This window comes from Accipiter gentilis, chromosome 9, assembly GCF_929443795.1.
Source record: "Accipiter gentilis chromosome 9, bAccGen1.1, whole genome shotgun sequence".
Lineage (NCBI taxonomy): Eukaryota > Metazoa > Chordata > Aves > Accipitriformes > Accipitridae > Astur > Astur gentilis.
In genome coordinates this window covers 9,308,787-9,318,773 of record NC_064888.1, presented here as the reverse complement: position 1 = coordinate 9,318,773, position 9,987 = coordinate 9,308,787, and positions in this window count along the sequence as shown.

The following is a 9,987-nucleotide window of genomic DNA, read 5'->3' as shown; positions in this document are numbered from 1 at the left end:
CCATCTCCACAAAGGGGCCCATTATAACAAAAAAGAAACAGCATTGCCCCTCCCCCAGACTTCCTGAAAACTTTTTAAAGGGAAGAAAAAAAAAAAAAGAAAAAGCTCGCGCTTCCAGGCTGCAGTGATTTGTAGCGCTCGGTACAGCGCTGACCACGCTAAGGCAGGGGCGTGAAGGGGTTTTTTTCTGTCCCCTCTTTATCATCTGCTCAAGGACTAAATGGCAGGGAGGTTTCTATCTCACACAGTTACCATCTCTCTGCTAGTCCCACTTGCTGCTCCCACCTTGTAGATTTCTAGCAGAGACAAAATGTAGGAAGCATTATTAACTTGAATCTTCCTTGCTAAAAGCTCTGCTGCATTACAGAGACTGCAAAACCCTCTTTCCCTTCCTCCTGAAAGATATAAGTCATATCGGGGAGCTTTTAACATTGCTCATTTGGCACTGCAATACAGAAAGCAGAAACTGCGTACTTAGTTCAATAGTGGAATCCCTGTGTGCAACAGAAGTTAGCAAAGCTAACCAGTACTGAAATCTAGTCAAACTACTATATTGTCTAATCTACACCCTGCTTCAGGACTAAGAAGGAGCCCGGTGGCGAACTCCAGAAATTAGGCTGAAATCCGGGCTAACGCTAATGTTGCCACATAGGCCACCAGGGACACATACAAGAAATACACAGAATTTTGACTACTAGGTGAGTTACCTCTAGACTGACCTATAGTGTCTTCTGTGGGAACAGTTTAGAAAGCACAGAGTGTGTTTAAAAAACTGCTTTAATGTTTCTCATAGTGATTATGAACTTCATTTGAATTTACACTTGGGTAACCGAAGACAAATTTCTTCTTGTTCAAAATTGTCACTGTGTTGCTCCAGTTTTGTGTTGATTTACTGCCAAAGCACTGAAATTGAGATACACCATTGTAAAATACAAATGGAGAATCAAGTCCACGTAACCTGTTGTGGCACTCCAAAGGTCCTCACTTCCTAGCTGATTTAATTTTTAATATCCTGTTCTACTTTAAACACAAGGAGATACTCTTCTAAGAGTTGTGACCTTTCTAAGAAGGTGTTTTTCCTCAATCACTAAGATCCAAGTTTTCCTCACTGCAAAACTAAGCCTCTTTCTCTATGAAGCACTGAAGCTGGTGCTGGCCAGCTGATACCCTTGGGGGGAGACAGGGGAGAAGACTACTTAAAAATAACCCTGCCCAGAAAAAAAAGAAAAACAAAAGGCCATTCCACGGTATAGATCACTCGCTCAGGAAATGCCTGAGTAAATAAATGGACTGTGCAGCGTCCATTTCTGAAGCAACAAAATCAAGTTCCTCTCACTCACAGGAAAATTAATTCAAGTCAAGGGCCTACTACTGATAATACCCTGCCAACAGCCACCCTGCCATATCGTGCCTTGAGCGCTGTTGGTTCACAGCCCTTCCGTTGGTGTTAAGGTCAGGCCTAGTTGAAGAGGAAACAGGGAACAGACGGTATTGAGAGATTGTTTAAACAAATACTCCTCTGTGGGAGTGCTTGATGTCTAAGAAATGACATGGGGGAACTGGTATGTCTAATTGTTCACGGAGATCCTGACAGCACAGATACCAAACTTGGGAAGATGATGATCAATGGGATGTTCCCATGATATTATGTATTCAGGAAGGACGTGGTGAGCTTTGCTTATAGCTAGTAGTTCTGCATACTAAGACACCTTGGAGCTGAACTGCCTAATAAGGGAACTTCATCAATGAGCAACCCAGACTTCACATCAGTGCAAGTCCCAAACACAAGTAGGAATTATATATAATATTGACTCTGCCTAGCTGACCAGGGGACCATGACGGCTGGCTGAAGGAATGAGAGGGAAAATTGGGAAAAAGCACAATAACTAAAATGTCTGTTATCTGTTCAAACACGTCGTGAACAGGAAGTCTGCCAGGGAATTGTGGGGTCCGTGGATGGTCAGGTGGCACTTCTGTGCCCTCAGGGTGATAAGGCTGTGCAGAAGCTGATGAACTCTTTGGAGTCCCAGCATGAGTATAAATGTACACTGTAGTGCGGAACGGCACTGACTCCTGCACAAAAGCTTATAGAAATAGTGTGTGTGTGGGGGGGGGGTTCCTTATGATGTTATGTGTGTACTAGTGTTCCACTAACTCTGTTCTTTTCATAGTTTCTACTAACTTGCAACTTACAGTTGTCAGGCTAATTGATCACAAGCTAGGGAGTACTTGGGGCAGAAATTTTGTGTTTACCTTGTTCTTGTACTCTTCCCTGAGCATGGAGCTTGGTCCACTCTTGGAGGCAGATAGTGGAATAGATGGACCTTTACTCTGACCTGAAATGGTTACTTTAATAGAGTAGAGACTATAAAGTCTCTAAACAAATTGACCTGGAGTGAGAGCAGCACAATTTATGCATGTGGTAGGTTGGTATTTTTGGTTGGATCCAAGCTCAAAGCAAGACTCATGTCTGTATGGAGTGCTCTGCTAATGATACACCCTCTTCTTCTTTGTGTCTGGAAACTTTGACCATGTAGATCCTGAGAATTTCCTCTGTCTGGGAGCCTTTGAGAGTTAGATGCTTCCAGATGAGCTGCTGTACTCTGGCAAATCCTGGACACAATGGTGTGAACATGTCATGGCATGTGGGATTTTCATCCAAGACACCTTGGCAAGACCTATTGCATGCCTCTTCCATGTAATAGCCAATTGCAGCATGTCTGATGCATTTGGGAAGTGTTAAACCTTACTGTGCCCCCAGCACCAGTGACCTGCTGCAGGAACAGGACATCTGGCACTTCAAAAAGCCGTGCCACAGAATCTTTGCACGTGCATTTGTCCGATTTCAGCTTTTAGGTTGAGTCACTACGCTGATTTCACTAAACAGACCCCATAACTGTCTGAAAGTTCACCAGTTCCCAAGAAGAAACTAGGGCTGGAGATGGATTGCAAGCTGAATGCAAGTCAGCAGTACCATGCCATTGTGAAACGGATGGTCACACTAGTAGAGATACAGAACCGAAACCTGCAAAGTGCTCTCTTCCACTTGGGAAAGCCTTAGCTGAAGTGCTGCCCTACTTCTGGTCAACGAGGAAAAATCTAGTGGAGAAGTGCAAGAGTATTTCTATAGTAGGAAATTAATAAATTGCAGAAACAAGTGGTTCATATTTAAATAGCAAAAGTGACAACCTTATTAGGTTGCAGTGCTTATAGAATCAACAGACCCTTGTTCAAGTACCTGGAAGACTCCAGTTTGGACAGCAGTGCAGGGGCTGGAAATCCTGTGAGGAAGACTTCCAGTACAGAAGTTCTGGGGGGTTTGGTGATCATGTGTAATGTGTTTGGGTTTGGATTTTTTTTGAATGGGAGATCTGAACAAATGAGATTGTCTGTCTCAGAATTTACTTCTATTGCTTATTTACAAACTGGAATCTTTTGGCAGCAAAATTTGGGGATAGTGGCTATTTGCCATCTTCAGTTCAAGAGACTCTGAAGATTTGATTTACAATATTCATAAAGAAATAATTATAGGATATTAAGCAAGTAGCTGAAAGAGACTGTGGATGAGAATGGCTCATAAATTCAATGTGAGTCAGCAGTGTTGTTCTGCTCTGAAGGAGGCGCACTGGGATGTATAAACTTACCTGTAACATGCCAGATTTGAGTTACTGCTTCCACCTTTCTTGATGCTGGGAAGGCCCTCGGCTAAACTACCCTAATTCCGGTCATGCATTGAACTGACAGGATAGTGTCCATAGAAGAACAAGACTGCTGAGGAAAGAATAAGGGGGTGCTGTGATTCAGTCTAGAGAAGAGAAAATTGAGGAGAGATGGAAGTGGCCAAGTGTTCACGAAGCTGCTGCAGGGAGGCCAGGAATAGCCCATTTCCCGGTCCCAAAGCATAGGGAGGAAGTAAAAGGTTTAAACAGCAAGAAAGATTGCAATTAGATGTCTGGAGACATATCTTGCTAGGAAGGACAGTGAAGTACTGAAATAGATTGCACGGAGAGATATTGAATCTCCATTGTCGCAGGCTTTTAAGCACAGATTAGGGGAACATCTGTCAGGAATGACAGCAGTTTACTTGATCAGACTGGGGCAGAGGGCTGACTGGAAGATCTCTGGAGGTTTCTCCGAGTCTTACCTCCTAGAGCTCTAAGGTTTATTTCTTTATTATCTGATCACTGTCTTGAGTCTCTGAGGAAGTTTCTTGCTTAAATTAGATCTGCTTAATTTTACTTCCAATAGGGTTCTTGAAGAGGAGAAAATTGTTCTGTTTTCTGAATGCTTGACTGCAAACTGTGAATAATTATGACAGCCTTATAGAGAGATCATAACAAGTGCCAATTAACATGCATGTTGAAATGAATTGGAATGATTCCGTTTCACATGTGAAACAAAAAAAACCAAACCTATCTGATTCTGGCATAAGTGAAAGCCTGAATCTTGCCGATCAAATGCAAGAGGGGAAAGCCAAATCTTTCAAAACATGGTATGTGATAGAAGGTACTAGCTATAGCTCAGTAAGGGTGTGAAGGAAATGGATAAAGGAGTGAAAAAACAGAGTATAAAAAGATTAGCTCTCCAGTAAAGAGCCAATATGATTGCAGAAGCATTAAAATCCCTGCAGGAGATTTACTGAGGACTCTGCCCTGGATTAGAATTTGATATAAAATAACTTAACTGAAGTCATACAATTTCTGTGCCATTTGTAGCTGAGTTAATAGCACATGTTCCTGGAGGATTACAGTCAATGATTAAGGAAATTAGGTTTTGTTTGAATTTAATTTAGTTGTATAAAGCTGCTACAATAATTTACAGCTTTGATATTTAATATTTAATAACCCAGATCTTAAAAGAATCCAAGATATACCAATGTCATTATATATTGAAATATTATCCCCATAAGTCATTTATATTTGCTAGTTGATAAGAATGTTCATCAACTAGATGGGCTCAACAGGAGCTACTTGATAAAAACCAATGCAGTTTTACAGGTGGTGGTGGGGAAATCTTTCTGTATCTGTTAGCCAGTAAATCATAATTCACTTAAAAAGAACTTTGCAGTCTCAGTTTCAGTAATCACAAGAATATACCTCTTGATAGTTCTCTTTTGTCTAATTTCTTAGCTTTTGGCTTCATGAACATTACAAATCATATCTCTTCTTTCTTATAAGCCTGCTTCTGCCCCTATTCCCCTTCCTTTTTCTTTCTTTTTTTTTTTTTTTAAAAAAAAAAGCTTTCTTTAGTCTCCAATAGAGCAAGCCATCCTGCCTCTGTTCAGAGGAAAGGAGGCAAGTAAAAAACCACCCCAATCTGAAAATCCATCCCCCAGTATTTTGGGGCACTTTTCTATTTGTGACTAAGTTTATAAGGGCCACAAGACACAGTCAAAGTCCCACCCTGTACCCGCACCACCAGCTGCAGAATCCAATCTCAAAAAATACTTGTACAAGCTTATCATCCAAAGTGCAAAACTGCATCATACAAAGAAAGAGAGCAAAAGGCTTCCAGTGGCCAGCCTGTTCTCATTTTCTCTCTTTCCCCTCTAGAACCTGGACAAAATTTTCACTCCGTGCTTCCCTTTTTGTGCTTGTAGTCATTTCTCTCCTCCTCTATATCCCTTTCTTGGACGATGGAGCCCATCTCATGGTTGGCTGTTTTGGATAGCTACCACCTATTGTGGGCCGCTGCCTTCCAAGACAGGACTGATTCAGGAGAGTGACCTTGGCACAAACTTCAGTTCATATTTTAATGAATCGTGAGTACAGCATTTTAGAAAGGAAGGTGAAAGCACTTACTACATGACATTGCCATTTATTAGTGGGCATGGGTCTGCAATGAGCACTAGGTCCCTGGCCACAGTGTCAGATGGTGTGAGCTGGCAGAGCTCCCCTAACATCAAAGCTTCTGCAGCCCCAAAATATGGCAGGGGGGTATGTTTTCCCCTCTGTTAAAAGTTGGGGGAAAGCATATGAGCAGTTTATAAATTTCTACAGTTATACACATTTTTCTGTTGGTTTTACAGTTCAGAAAAAAGCCTTCTGGAAGGACTGTTTTTTCTTAAAGAACTAGGAGGGGGAAAAACCCCAACAAACAGTTTCAAGTATTTCTATTTGGATTTGTAATTCCTCCACCAGTCTGGGCTTTATTTCTAGGAACACACAGGAGTTCTACACCACTGCATATTTCGAAGAATGGAAACAACCTTGTTCTAAGGCACTATTTCAACCATGGTTGAAGTGGGATCCCTAAAGTTACAAACACTGGAAAACTGTAACATTCATTCTCAGCAAAGAGGAACACTTTCCAGTTTTGTCTAGGAATCCTTTGACTGGTCTTTCCAGTCATTCTCTTTCCTGTTTTCTAGTGTAAGAATCATGTGACGACCCTGCAGGAAAAATGTGCAAGTTTGGGGCACAATGAAATGGTGGCTAGGCACAGGTTCCTGGTGCAGCTATTGCTAGTGAAAAGCTCACCTCCTTTCACAGATGGAACACTAGGCATACAGGCAAAATATTTCAGGCTTTAAGACAGTTGCCAAGATAAGTTTGTAAGCTAAAAGTTAATGTCACTGCTTTTGCTTACACTGTGGGTACCTCTGCATAGTATCTTACAATTAAGTTCTTCCTCCATGATCTGAACTCGCTGGAATTTCTATGAAAGTAATTATTATGGCACCAAGTCTAAGCTAATGGGTCTGAGGTCAAGCTAATACAACCAGTGTCTCACTACAGTTTGATTTATTTGGGCATGGTGTCTTGGTAATCAGTCATATGCCTCTGATAAACCCAAAGCATAAGTAAGAGAGTTTGATCAGTTGGCAAAAGGTTGTATATATAAAAAAAAACCCTCTAACGTTAGTATTGGGTACACGAGAAGTCAGGTCTCTCTCAAAGCCAGGCTGTATCTCATTGGGGGAGTCATAGAAGGACACTGGCTTCTCTGCACATCTGTGCCTGATAGTGTCTTTGTTGATATTTTGTTTTATTTTCCATGCTACGAAGGTTGTGTGTAGGCCTTTGCCATCATTACTCAGAACAATTAAACAATGGTACTTGGCTATGGTCCTAATAAGCCACTTTCCTCCTTGAGAATATTGGGGTCCAGTGATGATCTGCATATATGTGTATGTATATTTGTATGTATTTTGTCTGTCCCCTGGCATGTGTTCAAGATTTAATGAAGAAAACAATACTGAAGCTGTGTACAGAACTCCTTGATATTTCTACAAGCTAATTTGTTAAGCTGGATTTTTAGTATCTGAGTTGGAAAGGACTGAAAAGCTGGACTGTGCCACAAAATACAGGTTGGCAGATTGGGAAATTATTGCATGAGTGCAGTCAAGGGGAGGGGGAATGTGTAAAGGAAACAACTCTCCTCCACAAAAAAACCCTCAGTCACAATCTGCTAATCATATTCATCATCAGTGCAGTAGAAATATAATTATATGAGTCTTTGAGAGCAAGGCTTCCATAAAGCTGTCAAGATGCTTAACTATGTTCTTCTGTTGCATTTGACTGCCACAGACCTGCTAAGTAAAAAAAGAAAAAAGTATGATTAGCAATACTCTTTTTGAACTGGAATACTGTACTGACTTTCCTGCCCTCTTGTTATCAGGGAAAACTTCCTAAGGAAGAAAATTTCTACATCTTTGTTGGTTGCAAAATATATTCAATTTTACAAACAAGCTTCTTCCCAAAGGCTGCAGTTTCTGAACAAACCATCTGCTCAATCATTTTCTTTCCTGGCAAAAAGAGGCTGAGTGCCAGAATTTTTTTTCTGTGATGTTTATCCATAAGTTATTAATACCTATCTGAGACCCATAGAGATTTTCAACTTTTTTCTTTTATTGAGTAAAACAATATTGTTGAGTTGTCTGACAGTATAAAAAACGGAGTGAGCATTGTTTCTGATCACCCCCGCCATACAGCTAACAATGCCAGCTTGTTTATAAATAATGTCATCTGCTGCCTCCTCTTGAGTGTTTTATCCCATTGACTATACCTCCCTTGTCCTTTATTTGAGACATCTGTCTATGCTGGCCCTGGTATACATAATGACTTGAGAGACTTGAATAAAGAGAGCTGATATGGTGTAATAGGCACGTACAAATATCTTGTGGAGTTTAGACTCAGCAATGTCACAGTATGTTCCTAATGGTCTTTAAACTGCCTTGAAGTCAAATGTCAATTCTGAATACTGCTGATGCAAAAAGTCACACATGGAAAAGCCAGTTTAAAAAAAAAAAACCAAACCAACAAACCCAAACCCAAAACAAACAACTAATGATCCTAGCAAATGGCTACTAGTTCTCATGAATTTGCTAAGTCTGATAAAACTGTTTGAAATGGCAAAATCTTACTTGACAGGAGAATCTTCAGCATCTGACAAGAAATATTAAGGAAAGGTCTTAGAGTCTGGTAATTATCTGCTGACTTTTCCGTGTTTAGTATATACGAGTAACAGCACTGCAGGAGTCAAATGAGAAGACAAAAAGAAGGGTCTGTTGTGATAGGTCTGGCATGTGTTTAAGGCAGATTTACCCTCAAATTTCTTCAGACAAAACTTTAGGAGTACATTAGAGTATTTACCATACTAAATGACAGTCACAGGATAAAAAAAAAAATATCTCATCAAGCTTTTTTTTTTTTTTTTTTTAAGAGCAAAGATTAACTATTTCTTCCAAGAGTTCCCACTGGAGTATTTCAGTTATGCCAGCTTCTGTTAACAGTTTCAATGGGGGAAGATAGTCCTACTGCTCTTTGAAGTGTCTTGGCTGATTAATCTCCATCTCCAGTACCTCTATTGACTAGGAGCTGTGGAGTCCCGTTCTGGAATTTTGATTGGGATCTACTCATTTAATGTTTTAACGTTAACTTTGTAGAAAGCTTATCCAAATGTAGTATATTTTTAGAAATCCTACTAATTGATTCTTTTTTGTCAGTAATTGGATTGGAAAACATGGGCTCTTCTAGAGCAGGATACATAAGATTCTGTCAGTTCTCTACTTGAAAGTCCCTTTCAGTGTCTCGAAGACAGACAACACAGTTTTGACATGCTTGTTGGGGGATTTGAGGAGAAAGGTAATTTGTTCACAGAAGGGGCTTTTATTATTTTGACTGCACCAAGTAAAACCAAAGTCTTTTAGAATAAGCCCATTAAAATGTAGAGCTCGAAGAGTCTCAGCTCAAAGAAAGAGCTGCCATATTCAGAAGTTCCACAAAAATGGACAACTACAGTTACATCAGTAAGGCCTTGCTTTACTAACTACAGCTAGTCTGTGTGTTTTGAGTTTTGTGTGTTTGTTTTGGGTATGTGGGAGGGTTTTGTTTGGTGGGGTTTTTTTTTTGGCGGGGGTGTGGGTATTTGGTGGGTATAGGAACCAGAGAAAGAGAGGTAAGCAAGGGTGATGGAGGCCTGATCAAGCTGTCCAGAACTACTTTCATTGCACAGAGGTAGTATAAATTATATGGTAAGGTATGTTAGTTTAAAATGCAGCCCAAAATGCCCAGAAGCTCAGGATCCTGATTTACAGTACTCTATGAGCTGAAGACACTTTGCCAATTCATTCCTGTGGTGAGTCAGGAAATATTTAGTACTTCTCTTGAGACTATTGTGAAATCTCAGGCTTTTCTTAAAGTATGTTTAACTCTGGCAGGAGAGAACTTTGCGACTCTGAGATTCAGAAAAACATTTATTCTTTAAATTCACAGAGTGTATGGGGAGGATATGACTCCTGATCTTTGTAGCAAAGAATGTTGCCTTCTATGGCCCAGAATTGCCATGACTGTTGTACAGGCCAGATAGGTAATGCTTACTCAGCTGTGGTAGGTATACAGGAGTACAGAACAAAGTGAACCACTGGTGCTACAGAACTGGAAACTGAAATTGGTATGACAGAACTGAAGCACTAGTATGACAGCGTGAATGGCACATGAGCGTATGATTTATAAACTGTAGTTTGGCATATTTTGAGGAAATATA